We start from the raw sequence: 19,608 nt of genomic DNA, 5'->3' as shown, positions 1-19,608 counted from the left end.
TATTACAAATTTGACTATTTTAAGCTGTGGAGAGGTTAACAAATTCGTTGTAAATTTGAGGAACCAGTTTCTACGTGAAAGAGTAGAGTATTGCTGTTGTAGTATTGTGCATAAAAATAGGCAGACGGTCAGGAATCGTCAATACCCTCTCAGAAGTAATCGACCAATGATCCTTAACTGATACAATACAATATGTACAGTTGTACCTACCCTTATTCTCTAAATATTCTAACTAACGTGCCAGTTCATTCTTGAATTTTGCAGAGATTGGAGCGTTCTGTATTGTGAAATATTACCAGAATGTTTAAAATATTATGAATTAAAAATTCCTGTCAATGAAGACATCGCAAAAGTATAAGAAGCCGCAGATGTAATCAGTCAAGATTCATTACGCCCAAGGTGAGGTTAAAAGATTTGGTCGTTTATTACAAAAGCTTGGCTGCTGAAAATAACTAATTCATCATAATCTTCACCGTCTCAGTTTCTCATGAAGCAAATTTTATGGATGAAGAAATTTACGAACGAACAATGCATATGCTGGCTGAAAAAATATTTGTGACTGATTAACTAGATCATGAAAGTGAATATAGTGACGAGGAACCTTTTCAAAAGGTCTAAGACCATAGGTTGGTTGGGTTGTTTTGGGGAAGGAGACCAGACAGCGAGGTCATCGGTCTCATCGGATTAGGGAAGGACGGGGAAGGAAGTCGGCCTTGCCCTTTGAAAGGAACCATCCCGGCATTTGCCTGGAGCGACTTAGGGAAATCACGGAAAACCTAAATCAGGATGGCCGGACGCGGGATTGAACCGACCATAGGTCATCGGATAAATGTGAGTCAGAAAAAAAAGTTGACCCTCTATCTTTGGATTACAAAATTATAGTTATTAATATCGCAGTCTTTCCCCACGTGGGCCGGCCGATGTGGCGGAGCGGTTCTAGGCGCGTCAGTCTGGAACCGCGCGACCGCTACGGTCGCAGGCTCGAATCCTGCCTCGGGCATGGAAGTGTGTGATGTCCTTAGGTTAGTTAGGTTTAAGTAGTTCTAAGTTCTAGGGGACTGATGACCACAGATGTTAAGTCCCGTAGTCCTCTGAGCCATTGGACCATTTTTTTTCCCCACGTGGAAAGTACAAACAATGAAAAAAAAAGGATGCAGCCGGTTAAAAAAGGAAGGATATTTATCACAATGGGAACAAGAAATAAAAAATCAGGCAATCATTTTGCTAAGTACCCAACAATCAGTTCCTGGACATATGATTTTTTTAAGCCCGTGGGAATTGTTAACAATAGACTGTTCTGAATAGACAACAGTGGGCTTTAGCAGCAGCACAACAATTTACAGATTTTGAATTTAATGTTTCTCACAGCTGGCTCTTAAAAATAAACGTCTAATTCGTCAATCAAAAGCGACAAAATTTGTTTAAAAAACAATGACGGCCGAAGAAACCTTGGCTTTGCAGACACTTTTCGAAACCAGACGTTCTATTTGTTACTGAAGTTCAACTAGGATTTTACCAACACTGATCAGACAAGCAGATTATTGGAGAGTATTTACTATCCATTTTCTCTCTACTTTTACGTCTATGAAAAAATACTTCAATTTCGGTTGCTTTTGCTTTGCAGGGTGTCAGTATCAGCTGGTGTACAACAGGACTCTGTATGACAAAGGCACGACATGAATGAAGTGACATACATATTCCGCTCACTAAGCTCCCAATGTCTGGAAAAGTCCTACCTAAAGCATTTGTTTACAAGAAGCAAAGGGGTAACTTTGTCCCAAGTTCGAGAAACAGTAAATAATGTGTGGGAATATACAAAAATTTCATAAAACGTCTTAGAAATCTGGAAATCTATGGAAAGGACTGGACATCAACTTTCTCTACGGCTGTCTAAAGTCGTATATTGAGTATCTAAATGCAACTCGCCATCTCTTAAAGGTGTTTCGTTACCAACTTTCAGTCTGTCGAATCTAATTCATCTCTGTTTCTGATTTTCTCCCTGTTTCTTTTTGCTTTCAGTCTGTTTTTCTATTTTGTTTTACTGTATTCCAACTGTCCACTTTGGTAAACTCAAGTGCAATTTTATGTTACGTCAATCATCTTCAGTGAAATGGCCGAACTTCCAGCGATATCTAGCTTCTGGTGACCCGAATGTTATTTTCATATTCAAATTAATCCAAGGTCAGTTGTGTTTTGAGTGACAATTTCTCTTTGATTAGTGTTAATAAATTACATTTTACCAGGTCGCTATATATAATTAACCAGCTACAAGTTCCACCTCCTCAAATATTAGGAACTTATCTCAGTCACATATTATGTTCTGGTCACAAATGTAGTGGGAGTGTTATCCGACGCGCAGAAAGTGTCAAATGGCACAGTTATCAGCTTCGTGGGTACGCCCGGTTGGTGTCGATGGTGCTGCCGAACTGAGGTATCTTTTTACTGGTCATACACGGGTCAACGTCGCATCCGACCATGATCATGTCACATGAGAATGCAAACAGGACAACTGAGAAAGCATAAACACCTTCCGCTTCTTCTGATCACCCAAAAATTTCGTTGATTGGTTTTGAACGGTCCCTAGTGACTCCAACCTGCATACCAGATCAAAAATTACCGTTACGCTACACTCCGAGGGGGTCTGATGACGTTCAATGGGATTCGAGCCCCACGATGTTCTTAACGAAGGCTTGAATCGTCCGATAGATGCCAGCATTGTCGAAGGTTGACAAGAACGTTATTCTGTTGCGCACTGCACTGAAAACTGTCGGTTTTGAACGCGAATGAGCACCTCAAGAAAAGCGGTTGGTTTCATTGACCTCCTTTGTGCCATTTCCTGAGGCCTTATCGAGTCGATGCTGAGCGGTGGTGTCTCAAATGTTTCCCTCAGCCACCAATAAAAAAACCGTGTGATTTCAAAGCTGACTTCCGTAGCAGTGGCGTTAACAGAAAGGGTGAGATGTGGGTAAAAGGCAGGTGTGACGACGCTTCCAACATGTGACATGTTCATGACGCGTTGGTCAGAATTGTGTTGTAATTCGGTGCCAATGTGATATCATTAATCCACCCTACACCTTCTGCGTACTACTGCTGTCTGGTCTGCTTTTTTCATGTGTCGACATCTTACTGTTTGAAGGATCGCCGAGTGATAGGGTGACGTCACTGGGTGCCATTCTTTTGCACCACTACAGAGGAAGGTGTAGGCACCTATGAGGCAGATTTCACACTTATGCGTCCCATTGGAGGAAATGACGGGGTTTCAAAAAGTGAGCGTTTAATTCTTTTTCCAGGTGTAAAAATACTAGATAACGAGGCAAGTCAAAGATATATCATCAATTAATGATACAACGGCAGCCCCACCCCACATAAGAACATTTTACTAAAAATGGCAAGAGATTATAGGAAATTACAAGCTACGCTCAACACACAATGCTTTTCAGTAACTAGCCTCAGGCTCTGGCCACATCTGGCGGGAACGGTTCATAGAGACAGCAGTTAGTCCCCTTATTTACACGCTGGCATATCCATAGTCTATAGAACTATGTTCACAATCTCAGTGCTAAGGGAAATACCGATAATGCTGAATGCGCACTTTGATTTTATATCGTGTGAATTATTAATATACTGAAAGTTATTATTATTGAAATTTTGAACTTGGCTGCGGCTCAGCAACTGCACATGCAAGAGCTTCAATGAGTGCGGCATAACAGCCACCCCTCCCCCCCTTCCTCATTGAACAGTCTGAATTTGTCTTAATATTTGCAGTTTCTCCGTCACAGTGTGTCCTTTTACTGTGTTCCTTCATGTCAGGGGACAACACCTCAGTATTGGGCCTGTTGTACATTGATAATATTTCCTTGATGCGTTTTTGCTTCGACAATTATACTTGTTACAGTTGCGAATAAACGCCAAAGTGTTTCTCTTGAGTTTTTATGATATTGTAAGTAGTTTGCTGTGTTTACCTGAGCCTGCGGTTTATTAGCCATACGGCTTCAGTAGCACACTTTTTTACCCTCTCCCCCCACTTTCTCCTTTTAAACTTTTTCATTAATGTATTGATTATAGTAATGAAAGTGCACTTGTGATATCACACACGCTGCGCATTACAGCTGTAAGCACGCAGGACTCCCATGAGCGTCACCTACCAGAGGCGATCTAACCCTAGTGCCTGTATTTTTCAGCCAATCGGCACTTGTCAGTTTTGTACATGGCATACTTAAGCTCTGTAGGATCTGATGCCACATATATAATGTGGCATCGGATCGTACAGAGAATATATATATATATATATATATATATATATATATATATAGGGTGTTACAAAAAGGTATATATATATATATATATATATATATATATATATATATATATATATAGGGTGTTACAAAAAGGTACGGTCAAACTTTCAGGAAACATACCTCACACACAAAGCGAAGAAAGACAATATGTTATGTGGACATGTGTCCGGAAACGCTTACTTTCCATGTTAGAGCTCATTTTATTACTTCTCTTCAAATCACATTAATCATGGAATGGAAACACACAGTAACAGAACGTACCAGCGTGACTACAAATACTTTGTTACAGGAAATGTTCAAAATGTCCTCCGTTAGCGAGGATACATGCATCCACCCTCCATCGCATGGAATCCCTGATGCGCTCATGCAGCCCTGGACAATGGCGTATTGTATCACAGCCGTCCACAATACGAGCACGAAGAGTCTCTACATTTGGCACCGGGGTTGCGTAGACAAGAGCTTTCAAATGCCCCCATAAATGAAAGTCAAGAGGGTTGAGGTCAGGAGAGCGTGGAGGCCATGGAATTGGTCCGCCTCTACCAATCCATCAGTCACCGAATCTGTTGTTGAGAAGCGTACGAACACTTCGAATGAAATGTGCGGGAGCTCCATCGTGCATGAACCACATGTTGTGTCGTACTTGTAAAGGCACATGTTCCAGCAGCACAGGTAGAGTATCCCGTATGAAATCATGATAACGTGCTCCAATGAGAGTAGGTGGAAGAACATGGGGCCCAATCAAGATGCTACGTACTGATGTGCTTGATGCTAGTACTGTAGAGCAATGAGTCGCATGTCAACACAAGCACCGAAGTCAACATTACCTTCCTTCAATTGGGCCAACTGGCGGTGAATCGAGAAGTACAGTACATACCGACGAAACTAAAATCAGCACTAACATGGAAATTAAGCGTTTCCGGACACATGTCCACATAACATCTTTTCTTTATTTGTGTGTGAGGAATGTTTTCTGAAAGTTTGGCCGTACCTTTTTGTAACACCCTGTATATAAGGTGCAACAATAAAGTAATGAGACTGATTTTCTTTGCAAGATGTGTCAACCCTGCAAGCTTGCGTAGGCACAATATTTTTGACCTTAGTCTATAAGCTGCTTCTGCTTCTAGTCCAAGCGGCACAGGTACATCAATGCAACTGCTCAGTCGTGGATTGTGCTGTAATAAGTTAACACGTGTTTGTGTCACTCGTCACTTAAATGGAACCGCATAATATTGCGCAATGGTATGCCTTTGCTTTTTGCGTTAAAGTGGGTGAAAACGCTACGACAACTTACGGTAAGCTTCAGAAGGCTTTTGGAGAGGAGGTTATATCAAGAGCTCTAGTTTTTCGTTGGTATAAAATGTTTAGTGAAGGCAGAACGAATGTTGACGATGAAGACCGCAGTGGACGACCATCAACCTCATGGACAAATGTCAACTTGGCCAGGGTGCGTGAACTCGTACGATCTGATCGAAGATTATCCGCGAAAATGATTGCAGAAGAACTGACATCAATCGAGAAACGGTTCGTCTAATAATAACTGAAGATCTTTGTATGAGAAAGATTTGTGCAAAAGTGGTCTCCAAAAATCTCACAGCAAATCAGCGAGAAACACGAAAAAATGTGGCAGCCGATCTGTTAGATCAAACGGAAATCAATCTAGAATTGTTGAGCCGTGTTATCACTGATGATGAAAGTTGGTTTTTTTCAGTACGATCCAGAGAAAAAACGCCAAAGTTCACAATGGTGTTCAAAGGGATCACCCAGACCAAAAACTGGTCGCATGTCAAAGTCAAAAGTGAAAAACATGCTTGTGTGCTTTTTTGATTCCAAGCGAATTGTTCATAAAGAGTGGGTGCCTCCTGGATAAACAGTTAACCAATATTACTACAAAGAAATTTCAGAAAGACTTCGTAAAAGTCTTCTTCGTGTTCGTGCCAACATTGCTGATAATTGGATTCTTCATCACGATAATGCGCCATCCCATACTGCTCTATCAGTACAGCGATTTTTAACTTCAAAACAAGTTTCAGTGCTAACACAGCCACCTTATTCACCAGATATCGCTCCGTCCCACTTTTTTCTATTTCCAAGAGTCAAAACGGCGGTCAAGGGACACCATTTTCAAACAACATAAGATGTCCAAAAAGCTGTGACGAGGGTCTTGGAGGCTATTAAAGAAGCTGATTTCCAGAAGTGTTACAATCAATGGCAGAAGCGCTGGGAAAAGTGTGTGCAATCAGAAGGGAAGCATTCAACCCTGGATTAATGAGTGCCTCGTGCCTCTGTGAAGACGCTACTTTCGAGCTGTCATCATTATTTTAGCTAAACCAGTTATGACGGCTAGCAAGCAGTAACAAGATTAAAATGACCGTTCGATGAAAATCCGTAACCGTTGTTTAAGCTTCTGAGTCTTGAGTAGTCTGGTAAGTTTTTGCAGGCATTGTGCCTAAACTGTACTTCCACGTGGCTACAGGCTGCGATCGCAAAAGCGTGTGTAGTTCTCTCGAACACCAGGTAAGTAGTTACAGTGACTACTCTTCTCGCGTCCGGCTTAAAAACTCTGGCCCCCAAGAGAATCTAACGACTGGTCAAAACGACACTGCCTTTCAGGACCAGCTTAAATGGGTCTTCGTAGCAAATTTTGAAAGGACTACTTGGGATGCTTGGTTTCCAGGTCTTTCTGCCGTCAACTTGAGCTATATCCTAGCGAGTGCTTAGTGTCTTATACCACAAAGACTTGGTTTTTAACATAATACGCCATGTTGGGGATAATTTATAAATTTATTACTGAATTTATCTATCGACTTCCAAAATCAGTGAATGCATTCTTATACCTAAGGATTATCATTAAATTATTATCTCTCTGTCGCCCTCAAAATGTGCTTTAAATTAATATGCAGGTTTTCGCACTCAGTTTCTTAAGATTCTTCATTGAGGTTTAGCTTCAGTGACCTTTCTTAATTCTACTTTATCATGAAAAATTGATATCGAGAGTCTCGCATCATGGTAATACAGGCGAAATTCTTCGGTAACAGTGGACTGAACCTTCAGGTTACGAAACCAGAAAGTCAACTTCGTGGCAAAATGAATTTAGAGAGCATTAGCGCTTTACCCAGTACGCGTATTTTCAATGGTGGCGTTACTTTCTGCACCTTGTTCCCGCATTTAATTCTTAAAGGTACGGAAAGTAGATCGACAATACTATTTCACAATCTTTTCCTTCTTTTACTGTGGTAGTTTGGTGATATCTGTACACGTTGGTATGATCTTCAGAAAAGTGTGCGAACGGACATGGTTGCTAGAAGCACTCAGGTGGAATGAAAAATGATATCTGCGGTTCGTCACCAATTTGCGAATCCATCACTTTTCTGTGTGCGTCTTCGCTCAAAGCTGTTGCGCTAGACTTCAGATCTACCGAAGGACATTACAGTGTCACTCGCAGAGTTTCGAATTCCCTTTGTGTATGAGACAACTGCACGATTGACAGCCTCAATTACGCACGTGGGAACGTCCGCCATCTTGTGCTACACATGTCTCTGAAGCTGGACTCCCACATACACTTCACATGAATGCCATCCTGCTGGCTATGGTCAGTTGACACATTCTTTATGAACTAAACGTGCTTTGAAGTTTGAAGAGACAGGTGGTGATACATAAGTAAATCATGAAATTCACCGTCTTGACATTTTATCTTATTTGAATACAATCTGTTCAAATAAAATACAGCGCGATAGATAATATGAATTTTACGATTAATATGTTGTTTCTCTAGACTCTGAGGAACAAACAAACGTTTTGGTGCCAGTACACTGTCACTGAGTTAAGGCTGCCACTAGGTCGATAGAAGAGACGGCAGCTACTGGCTGCTCAGCATTCTTCTTTCGCATACTGTTTTGATTCTCGTTTTGAAATCGTGGAAACGTGTTTATGAGTCTGTGCACCCAATTTCGGGTATCACGCCAAATTCATTATTCAATAAAAGAACAGTAACATTGTTGTAAGAAAATGATACCCCTGTAGCCGTCCTTAAGGTGTCATTTCTTGTGTAGCTACTAGTTTCTGCACTTCACTGCACCATCCTCAAACCTGTATGCATGGCCGGCCGCGGTGGTCTCGCGGTTCTAGGCGCTCAGTCAGGAACCGCGCGACTGCTACGGTCGCAGGTTCGAATCCTGCCTCGGGCATGGATGTGTGTGATGTCCTTAGGTTAGTTAGGTTTAAGTAGTTCTAAGTTCTAGGGGACTTATGACCACAGCAGTTGAGTCCCATAGTGCTCAGAGCCATTTGAACCATTTTTGTATGCATGAATAGTAATGATAGCGTCATAAACTTATCAGCCATGTAATACAATGACAGATTAAAAACAGAAAGAGAATCAAGGACAAGACTCTAAAAGTTAATTTACAATAAACGTTTGATAGAACGAACAGATGCATCCATTGTCACATAGCTAAAGTATACCATAACGAATTTCCACACTATACATTGTACAAATATACTAATTATTAATAACTTCATTAAATAAATATTCCATGATTTTTATTTTTATTGGCCAATCGGATGATACATTATATGCACAAACCTGAAATAACCTACTGAACAAAAAAACCTCAGAGACAAGTAAAACAAAGAAACATGATCTATGCGACGTGCCAAAGTATAAAATGCAGAGGTGTAAACCGTTGAGGGGCATACTTACGTCATATACGTAAGATGAGTGCCCAAAACTGGTCAGAGGACCAATTATAGGACACCACCTATGATCATTAATGTGTGAATGCATCAAACAATAACACACAGGGATACTAACTAGCCCACGAGGATGCAGCGCACAATAAAAGGATGACTCGACAATAACTATCCACGAAGTATCAGAAAAGTTTTCTGACTAGCAAACCACTCAAAAAGTACTGATATGCATTAAACACAAGTGAACAAAAAAAGAAGAAATGAAATCTAAAATTACATACTGATATGCATTAAATACAAGTAAACGAAAAAAGAAGAAATGAAATCTAAAATTACATATAATTATGAATAAATGTACTGTAACCAGTGCACCCCTTTGCATTTCCACCACAAACCAATACGTCCATGCAATCAAAATTTCAAAAGAAACATACCAGCCACAAGTATCGTCTACAAGACAAACCACATTATTAATTGACCAGTAAGGAGGCCACACAAATGCCAGTAATTAAATCATAAATAAATCTAACACATATGTTACATGCAAGACTATAAACATGTGACATCAATCTGTTACAACAAAAACACTGGCAATGCCACAAGTTGTGTCCAGCAGAACTTAAGCGGGGGTAATGCAAACCCATGTGAAACTGAAGACGGCTACATAACGACTAAATGTGTCACAAATGACTAAAATAATTGCATGTTAAAGAGAAGGAGATGTTCAAAGACATATAGTTATAATTCTAGGGCTAACCCACACAGCTCTACCGCCAAGCACCTAACTGGAGGCCAATGACAGCAACGTCTACGTCAGCATAGATCATTACCCGAAAACTCCTACAAAGTACGCTACGAACTGTCATCTACGAAACCAAGCGTAATTAGATAACCCAAGCTAAGTCCAGCAACAATTGTACCATGAAACAATACCAACTAAGAATGAGCGAGGGTAAGAGTTACGAACCTAGTCAATGCTGTAACAGATATAAAGGGCGGAAACATGACCTGTAATAGGTAGTGAGCGGGAAGAGGGGTAAAGAAGGGAGAAAAGAGTTATCGTAAACGCACAGTCAAACACAGACTGTAATAGACACCAAGCAACCAACAATTACAAATAATGTACCATTAATATGAGAACAAGCAGAGACCCGAAAAATATCGACGCCTTATCAAGAAAAGGCAACGGCCTTGCCACAGTGGATACACATGTTCCCGTGAGATCACCGAAGTTAAGCGCTGTTGGGCGTGGCCGGCACTTGGATGGGTGACCATCCAGCCACTATGGGCTGTTGCCATTTTTCGGGGTGCACTCAGCATCGTGATGCCAATTGAGGAGCTACTCGACCGAATAGTAGTGGCTTCGGTCAAGAATACCATCATAACGACCCGGAGAGTGGTGTGCTGACCCCACGCCCCTCCTATCCGAATCCTCCTCCGAGGATGACACGGCGGTCGGATGGTCCCGGTAGGCCACTCGTGGCCTGAAGACGGAGTACTTTTATCAAGAAAGCATACGTCCGTACAGAAAATCCCTTCCAACCATATGAAAAATGCGCAAAAAAATCATCGAGAACACTGAGGAACACATCTTAGTCGATGCTGAAAAGGTTATCACGATCCCTATATGCGATTCATTAATGGCCAATATAACTGGTTTACCAAGACTACCATCAAACGACGTAAAGACAGTACCAGAAGCTACAACTCAAATAACCACCATGAATGCCATACCTGTAACTATGATGATGTCTCTCTAACCATCAACTGTCAATTGACTGAATAAACATTCGAAATAGAACATCCAAAGATACATGTCATCGAATACTCAAAGAAGTCGGCCAACATAAAACTGACGGTATAAGAGTATCTGACAATCGATATCATTAATAGAAAACAAAACCCTGTACAAGGAATATCGTAACTGAAATGTTTGGATAAGAGGATGATACCCAATAAAGGAGTGTAGTCAAACAAATAACATAAAGTAGTAAATGGAAATTCTTTATGGTTCACGTGAAAACCAAGTAGATCAATACATCGAGATTACAATGTGTCTTTACAATATAAATAACAATATGCACTGATTACAATGTCAAAGTAATTCAACCGTTCAGGCCACAAACTATGGTCTATGTGCATAAGAAATTTCAAAAACAGTAAAAGAATATTTTGTTCTTCGACTCATTTTGTTCTTTTAGTTTTTTTTGTGGGAATGGATATAAATTTCCAGGTCTTCTACGACGTCCATTGTACCTCCTTTATCTACGAAGTGCAAAATTTTTAGATCTCAGCTATACCTACGACAGTGTGTTTCGTGGTCTCTAAATGGTGTTTGAACGTCGAATGTTTAATACTACTTCGAGCAGTATGTTCTCTATATCGTTCTCTGAAAGTTCTATCAGTCTGGTCAATGTATATGGATTCACAATCAGCACAGGTTATTTTGTATACGCCTGATTTTTCTAATGGATCGAACTTTTCCACTGAATGTGTCAGCAACTTTGATAACACGTTGTTATTTCTGAATCCTACATTATCATTAACTTTACGAAAAATATGTGCCACATTTGGTAGTGGCGCAAAGTAACTCATACTCGTAAAATTTTTTTGTCTCTTTTATATCGCTCTAAAGAAATTTCGTGTCTTAAATAAAGTTGTTGGTTGGTTTGAAGTGAATGGGATTAAACTGCAAGGTCATCAGTCCCTTCATCCACTAAATGACAAACCAGGAGTGGTCGTCAAAGGAAGAAAGCGAAAGGCTAATCGTGGAAATCCTAAGTTAAATAACACAATAAAAAATAGATAAAACCAAGAAAAAAGACAGCACAGACAATTTGTTAAAGACAAGGCATTAAAACCAAGAAATCAAAAAGAGTAAAGAGAATAAAAAGGTAGAAAGGGTACAGCCTAAGATGGGCCACCGAGAAAGGGCCATCAACGGACCCATGTTGGGGTGGGAGGGGGGGGGGGAGGAGAGCAGGAGAGGTGCCCAACCAACCCTTCAGGCGGTCAATGAGGCCAAGACATCATACCTTACAGGCATGAATAGAAAACACCTTTGTGGGCAAAATGTAACACCGGATCAGCCACTTCAAGATTGTCTGCCAGCACCAGAGGCAGGGTGTTAGGAAGACAAAGATGCTGCCTCAAAGAAGCCAAATTAGGGCAGTCTATGAGTAAGTGGGCCACTGTCAGGTGGGTTCTGCATCAGCAATGAGGGGGATCCTCACAACAGAAAACGTGGTCATGGCTCAGCCATGAGTGCCCAATGTGGAGTCTATGAGGATGGTGGATTCCCTGCAAGATGTATGTGGGGAAGACTGCCATGAGGTCGTGGTCTCCTTCATTGTCCTCAATTTGTTTCGGGTGATCAGGGCAGTCCATTCTGAGTTACAGTCTTCCAGCAATCAATGGTGTATAAAAGACCAAAGGTCCCATTCAGGGACCCCCCATTCCCAGAATTGGCATCATGATGGCCAGCGTGGCCAACTGGTTAGCTCATTCATTTCCCAAAATTCCAACATGATTGGGGGTCCACTGGAAAATGACTGGCCATCCAGCTTGACGGAGGTCAGATCATGGATAGCTCTAACTAGTGGGTGAGGAGAATAGCACTGGTGTATTGCCTCAATGCTGATAAGCCAGTCACTATAGATTAGGATACTCTTGAAAGTGCAAGAATGAACATGGCTAAGGTCTAGTTTAATGACCATCAATTCAGCAGTGAAGACACTACAGGTATTCGGCAGAGATGGAGCTCACTATACCATTCCTGTGTGTATGCAAAGCCTGTTTGTCCATTGATTGTTGAGTCATCGGTAAATACTACTCCTGAATATTGATACATCTCTCAGACACCAAAGAACTGGTGGCGAAAAATTGTGGGGTCAATGGAATCTTTTGGACCAAAGGAGACTTCGAGACAAATCCAAGATCGCGGCACAAGCCATGGGAACAGATACAATGTGGAAGTTACAGTTCCAAACAGAGACACTGGAGGTGTGCACAACCCAGTTCCGGGTCACTGTTCTGGGAGGTCGAGCTCCCATCCAGGGAAAGGTACACGGTAGTGGGGATGTTCAGGGAAGCTACGACAGTGTATAGCATGATTTATCAGCTGCTGTTGGTGCCTGATAGGTATTGGAGGGACTCCAGCCACGACTAGTGAGCTATTCTGAAGGTTCCTGTTGCAAGTCAGACTCCACAGTGGTGAATGGGGTCCATTTTCTGGAATTCTGAGGGTGATGCTGACCATATGAAAGGCTGCCATAATCAAGATGGGACAGAATCAACACCTTGTAGAGCCACAAAAGGTTAGAACACTCTACAGCCCAGTTAGTGTTACTCAGGCAGCAGAGTGTATGGAGGTGGCGCCAGCACTTTCGCATAAGTTGATAAACGTGAGGAAGCCACGTCAGCTGGGAATAGAGGACATCTCCCAAAAAGCAGTGGATCTCAACTACAAGAAATACATGATCGTCTACATAAAGCTCTGGGTGTGAGTGGGCAGTACAATGGCGACAGAAGTGCGAGACATGCGTCTTGGCGTCTTGGCAGCTGAAAACAAAGCCATAGGAGATAGCCCATGATATCCCCTCTCCTATGGCGCCCTGCAGGCAACACTCAGCAACACCCATACTGGAGGAGCAATAACAAAAGCAACAATCGTTGGCATACAAGGAGAGTGATACCGAAGACCCCACAGTTGCCACTGAACCATTGATGGCCACCACAAAGAGGCGGACACTCAGTACAGAGCCCTGTAGGACCCCTTTCTCTTGGAAATGGAGGTACTAAAGGAAGCACTCACTTGAAGACAGAATGTACGGTGCGACAGGAAGTTTTCGACAAAAATCAGGAGAGGACACTGGAGAACCCACTCATATAACGTTGTAAGGATATGGTGATGTCATGTCATAAGCCTTCTGTAGGTGGAAAAAGACAGTGATGTGGTACTGACGATGTACAAAGGCTGTACGAATGGTGGCTCTAAGCACTATGGGACTTATCTGAGGTCATTAGTCCCCTAGACTACTTAAACCTAACTAACCTAAGGACATCACACACATCCATGCCTGAGGCAGGATTCAAACCTGCACCTGTAGCAGCCGCATGGTTCCGGACTGCAGCGCCTAGAACCGCTCGGCCACAGCGGCCGGCACGAATGGTGGACTCCAGGTGAACCACCCTGAGACGCAGCCAAAAGGCCCTCAGGTTCAAGGAGACAACACAGCCGCTTGATCAACAAGTGTTTGGTCAACTTACAGGTAACATAGGTAAGGCTAATAGGATGATAACTGCCATCTATAAGGGATTCTTACCCAGTTACAGTACCGGAATTACCATGCTTTCTCGTTAATGAGAGGGGAACTCACACTTGATCTAGAGCAGATTAAAGAAGGCGAGGATGTGACTAACAGTCAGCTGAGAAATGGTACACCCATTTGATTCTAGGTGTGATCGGGCCCCAGGGATATATCAGGGCAATGGGCTAGGGCACTGAAGAGAGTCCATTATCTGCATGGAGCATTATATGTATTCTGGTGGCAGGTACTAAAAGATATGTGCACTCATTCCAACCGCTGTTTTCCGAGCCAAAAGGTGGGGTGGAATTTCTCCGACACAGACGAAAGAGTATAATGCCCAGAAGAATGTTCGACATTTGCATCTGGATCAGTAAAAGTGCCACCATCTAAGGAAATACTTGGTACACCTGCAGGAAACCACCCCAATGTATCTGATCTTTGCCCATACCTGTTATGGAGAGGTATGTGATCCAATGGTGGAAACAAACCGTTCCCAGAATTCTTGCTTTCGCCGTTTTATAAGGTATCGGACGTCGGCATGAAGCTGTTTAAAGGCAATAAAGTGCTCCAGATAAGGTGCCGCTTGTGGCATTGAGGAACCTGCCTACGATCTATAATGGGCAAAGCAATCTGTGGAGGTCATCAGGGTACAATCTTCCTCATGGAGGGGACCCGAGGAAGAGCGGATGACTTGTTTGGCTGCCAAAAGAATGACTGCCATTGTATGCAGAACAGCTACATCGATATTACATTGCAAGGGGGACCTGAAGACGATAGCAGAGTTGAGCCCATCCCAGCCAGCATTACAAAGAATCCATCTGGGCATACAAACAGGTGAGCAACGCTGATGGCGAGACAAGATGATCAAGATGTGGTCATTACCACATGGGTCATCATGGACCCTCCAGTGGATAGATGATAGAAGACCAGGGCTGCAAAAGGAGAGATCAATGGCCAAATACGTTCTGTGTGCCACACTGAAGTGTCTGGAGGCACCAGAGTTAAAGATGCAAAGATCGAACTGTGCCAGTAAAGTTTGTATGTTTTTGCATGGCCAGTGATCATTGTACCACCCTGGAAAGGGTTATGGGTGTTGAAGTTGCCGAACCAAAATTAGGAAATATGGAGAAGGGGGAGAGGGGGAGCTGAGACAGTATTGCAGACACTGCAGATGGTAAAATCCTTATATGCCCTTACTCTGACAGCCACAGCCCCCAAGGTTTATCAGAAGACACAAGGTCACTGTATATAGAGTCCAGCATATACATTCGGACTGCACCCATTTCCCTCTCACAGTCAGTACAATTCCTAAAATAAACTTGGTAGCCACAAAAGGCAGGAGTCTGAGTTGCTGGAAACCACGTTTCCTGAATAGCAATACAAAATTCAGGGAAGTGCTTAAAAGACGTCTTAGCCACATGATGAAAAAATCCTTACAATTCCATTGGAGAATCAGACTGAATACTGTGGGGACATGAAGAAGATGAGGGGGTCATGTGTTGCCACCAGTTGAGACATCGGGGGATCCTCTGACATAGGTTCTGTAGCACATTGCCTGGAGAAATCTGATGTACAAGAGGCCACCGGGATCTCTAAGTTGAGCAAATAAGGAATACATGCAGAGTCTGGTAGCGATGGATCCACTGGACTTTCCTTTGCCTTAGAGGACTTCTTTTTGTCCTCCTCGTCCTCCACCTCCTTGAAAGATAGGGACTGGAAAGGCGTCCCTGAATTGGTTTCAGGCACAGAAGAAAAATGAAAAGTCCGATGGACAGCCTCCTTTGGATCCTTCAGCCACTGGCTGGTATATGGCTCTGGACAAGAAGGAACTGTAGAAGGAAGAGTTTCATGGGATCTCGTCCTAGCTAGAGAAGCCAGAGGAGAATGAGGTGCCTCCACCTGGGGAATGGGTACCAGTGTCCCTGGCAGGTGCGAAGCCAATGCTACCAAAGTGGGTGTGGTGGAAGCACCAGAAGGGCCCCTAGCCACCTGGGGGACCTCTGTAAGATGTACAACAGAGGAAGGTCCTGTGGAGAGAGAAGGTAAAGACGTTGCAGTTGCAGCGTAGATTCTGTCATTTGTATGGGATTAAGATGCTCATACTTTTTTTCTGGCCTCTTGATATGTGAGCTTGCCCATGGTCTTTCACTCCTGGATTTTCCTCTCACTCTTAAAAATGGATCAATCTGGTGATGAGGGAGAGTGGAGCTTACTGCAGTTCACACAGATGAGGGAAGGGGCACAAGTAATGTTCGTGTGCAGTCCCTGCAGACGGTGATATAAGTGCAATGGTCCAAACTCCATGAACATGAAGCGTCTTATAGGAGGAGGAACATACAGTTTCACATCACACCGGTACACCATCACCTTGACCTTCTCAGGCAATTTATCACCCTCAAAAGCAAATATGAAGGCCCCAGTAGCAACTCTGTTTTCCCTGGGTTCCCATGGACACGATGGATGAAGTGCACACCCTGTCATTCTAAGTTGTAAGTTGCCCCACAGCTCGTTGTGATATTGCAAAAGAAGATCTACATCTACATCTACATCTACATTTATACTCCGCAAGCCACCCAACGGTGTGTGGCGGAGGGCACTTTACGTGCCACTGTCATTACCGCCCTTTTCTGTTCCAGTCGCGTATGGTTCGCGGGAAGAACGACTGTCTGAAAGCCTCCGTGGGCGCTCTAATCTCTCTAATTTTACATTCGTGATCTCCTCGGGAATTATAAGTAGGGGGAAGCAATATATTCGATACCTCATCCAGAAACGCACCCTCTCGAAACCTGGCGAGCAAGCAACACCGCGATGCAGAGCGCCTCTCTTGCAAAGTCTGCCACTTGAGTTTGCTAAACATCTCCGTAACGCTATCACGGTTACCAAATAACCCTGTGGCGAAACGCGCCGCTCTTCTTTGGATCTTCTCTATCTCCTCCGTCAACCCGATCTGGTACAGATCCCACACTGTTGAGCAATACTCAAGTATAGGTCGAACGAGTGTTTTGTAAGCCACCTCCTTTGTTGATGCACTACATTTTCTAAGGACTCTCCCAAGGAATCTCAACCTGGTACTCGCCTCACCAACAATTAATTTTATATGATCATTCCACTTCAAATCGTTCCGCACGCATAGTCCCAGATATTTTACAGAAGTAACTCCTACCAGTGTTTGTTCCGCTATCATATAGTCATACAATAAAGGATCCTTCTTTCTATGTATTCGCAATACATTACATTTGTCTATGTTAAGGGTCAGTTGCCACTCCCTGCACCAAGTGCCTATCCGCTGCAGATCTTCCTGCATTTTGCTACAACTTTCTAATGCTGCAACTTCTCTGTATACTACAGCATCATCCGCGAAAAGCCGCATGGAACTTCCGGCACTATCTACTAGGTCATTTATATATATTGTGAAAAGCAATGGTCCCATAACACTCCCCTGTGGCACGCCAGAGGTTACTTTAACGTCTGTAGACGTCTCTCCATTGAGAACAACATGCTGTGTTCTTTTTGCTAAAAACTCTTCAATCCAGCCACACAGCTGGTCTGATATTCCGTAGGCTCTTACTTTGTTTATCAGGCGACAGTGCGGAACTGCATCGAACGCCTTCCGGAAGTCAAGGAAAATAGCATCTACCTGGGAGCCTGTATCTAATATTTTCTGGGTCTCATGAACAAATAAAGCGAGTTGGGTCTCACACGATCGCTGTTTCCGGAATCCATGTTGATTCCTACAGAGTAGATTCTTGGATTCCAAAAACGACATGATACTCGAGCAAAAAACATGTTCTAAAATTCTACAAAAATGGCTCTGAGCACTATGGGACTCAACTGCTGAGGTCATTAGTCCCCTAGAACTTAGAACTAGTTAAACCTAACTAACCTAAGGACATCACAAACATCCATGCCCGAGGCAGGATTCGAACCTGCGACCCTAGCGGTCTTGCGGTTCCAGACTGCAGCGCCTTTAACCGCACGGCCACTTCGGCCGGCCAAATTCTACAACAGATCGACGTCAGAGATATAGGTCTATAGTTTTGCGCATCTGCTCGACGACCCTTCTTGAAGACTGGGACTACCTGTGCTCTTTTCCAATCATTTGTAACCTCTAGAGACTTGCGGTACACGGCTGTCGGAAGGGCGGCAAGTTCTTTCGCGTACTCTGTGTAGAAACGAATTGGTATTCCGTCAGGTCCAGTGGACTTTCCTCTGTTGAGCGATTCCAGTTGCTTTTCTATTCCTTGGACACAGTGAAAGATGATGCCTTCAGGCATATTGAGACTCTTGGGAGCAGTAAGTCATCGGAATGTAACCGATCTTTTCACAACAGGGCAGGAGATGACATTTTAATCAGGAGGGAATAGCTCTTCATCTTAGAGGTGGCTGCAACTTCTCAGTATTTGCCTTCAATGTGACTGTGGCCAAAAACATGTCCCCATAAGTCCTGATACAAACGAGGTATTAGGGGGAAGATTTTTCTCTTTGTCATCTAGCAGTGCATTCTTCCCCAGGAGGGGTAATGCGTTGAGATCGTACTTTGTTGCATCATTTGAGGCCTTTGCAGTCGAAGAACTGCTGGGGCTGTATGACCACCAGTTGGAGAATTTTTAATTCGCTTCATTTTAAAACTATCCACCATGTTGCCACCCACTCTGAATGGGAGCTCTCCCTGTGGGTGTCACCCAGCCACAGCAACCTGGCCAGTAATCTATTTCTGTGAGACCGGTACCCCAGTCATGACAGCACATACTCATGGCACACACGGGGAGTGTACAGCGCAGGCACCAACACCCCTGTATGGTCAGGGGATACAGTTGTGTAGATAATTAACGATCCCCCTCCATTCCCCCCCCCCCCCCCACCACACACACACACAGACACACACACCAAAACAACTACAGTACTGGATTTTGGTCGTGCTGTGACAACAGGAAGGAAGGGTGCCAGTGTGGAAGGTCAACGAAGGCAGAGCATACACCACAATGGGCAACCTTCCATGTTCTGTAAAATTTGGAAAAGGTGGCAGGTCATACCTAGTAATGGGGCCCGTATAGCGTGAATGGAAGGTGAAGATAGCGCCTGGAGTAAACTTAAATCAAGACCAAACTCGTGAACCAAGTCCAGGCAGGGCCTACCCCAAAAGGACCGTCCGACGAAAATTCACCAGAGGCAAGAAATAGTCGAAGCGTAGTTTTGCAGCACAGGAAGAGGAAGTAGTGCCACAAAGGCTAGGGACTCGTGATAGCCGAACACATACTCGCCAAAGAGTGGTGAATCCCTTAGGAAGAATATTAATGTTGCTCTGAATTAAT

This window comes from Schistocerca nitens, chromosome 6 (genome assembly GCF_023898315.1).
Source record: "Schistocerca nitens isolate TAMUIC-IGC-003100 chromosome 6, iqSchNite1.1, whole genome shotgun sequence".
NCBI lineage: Eukaryota > Metazoa > Arthropoda > Insecta > Orthoptera > Acrididae > Schistocerca > Schistocerca nitens.
The sequence above is the reverse complement of the archived record's forward strand: the minus strand, read 5'-3'. Positions refer to the sequence as shown.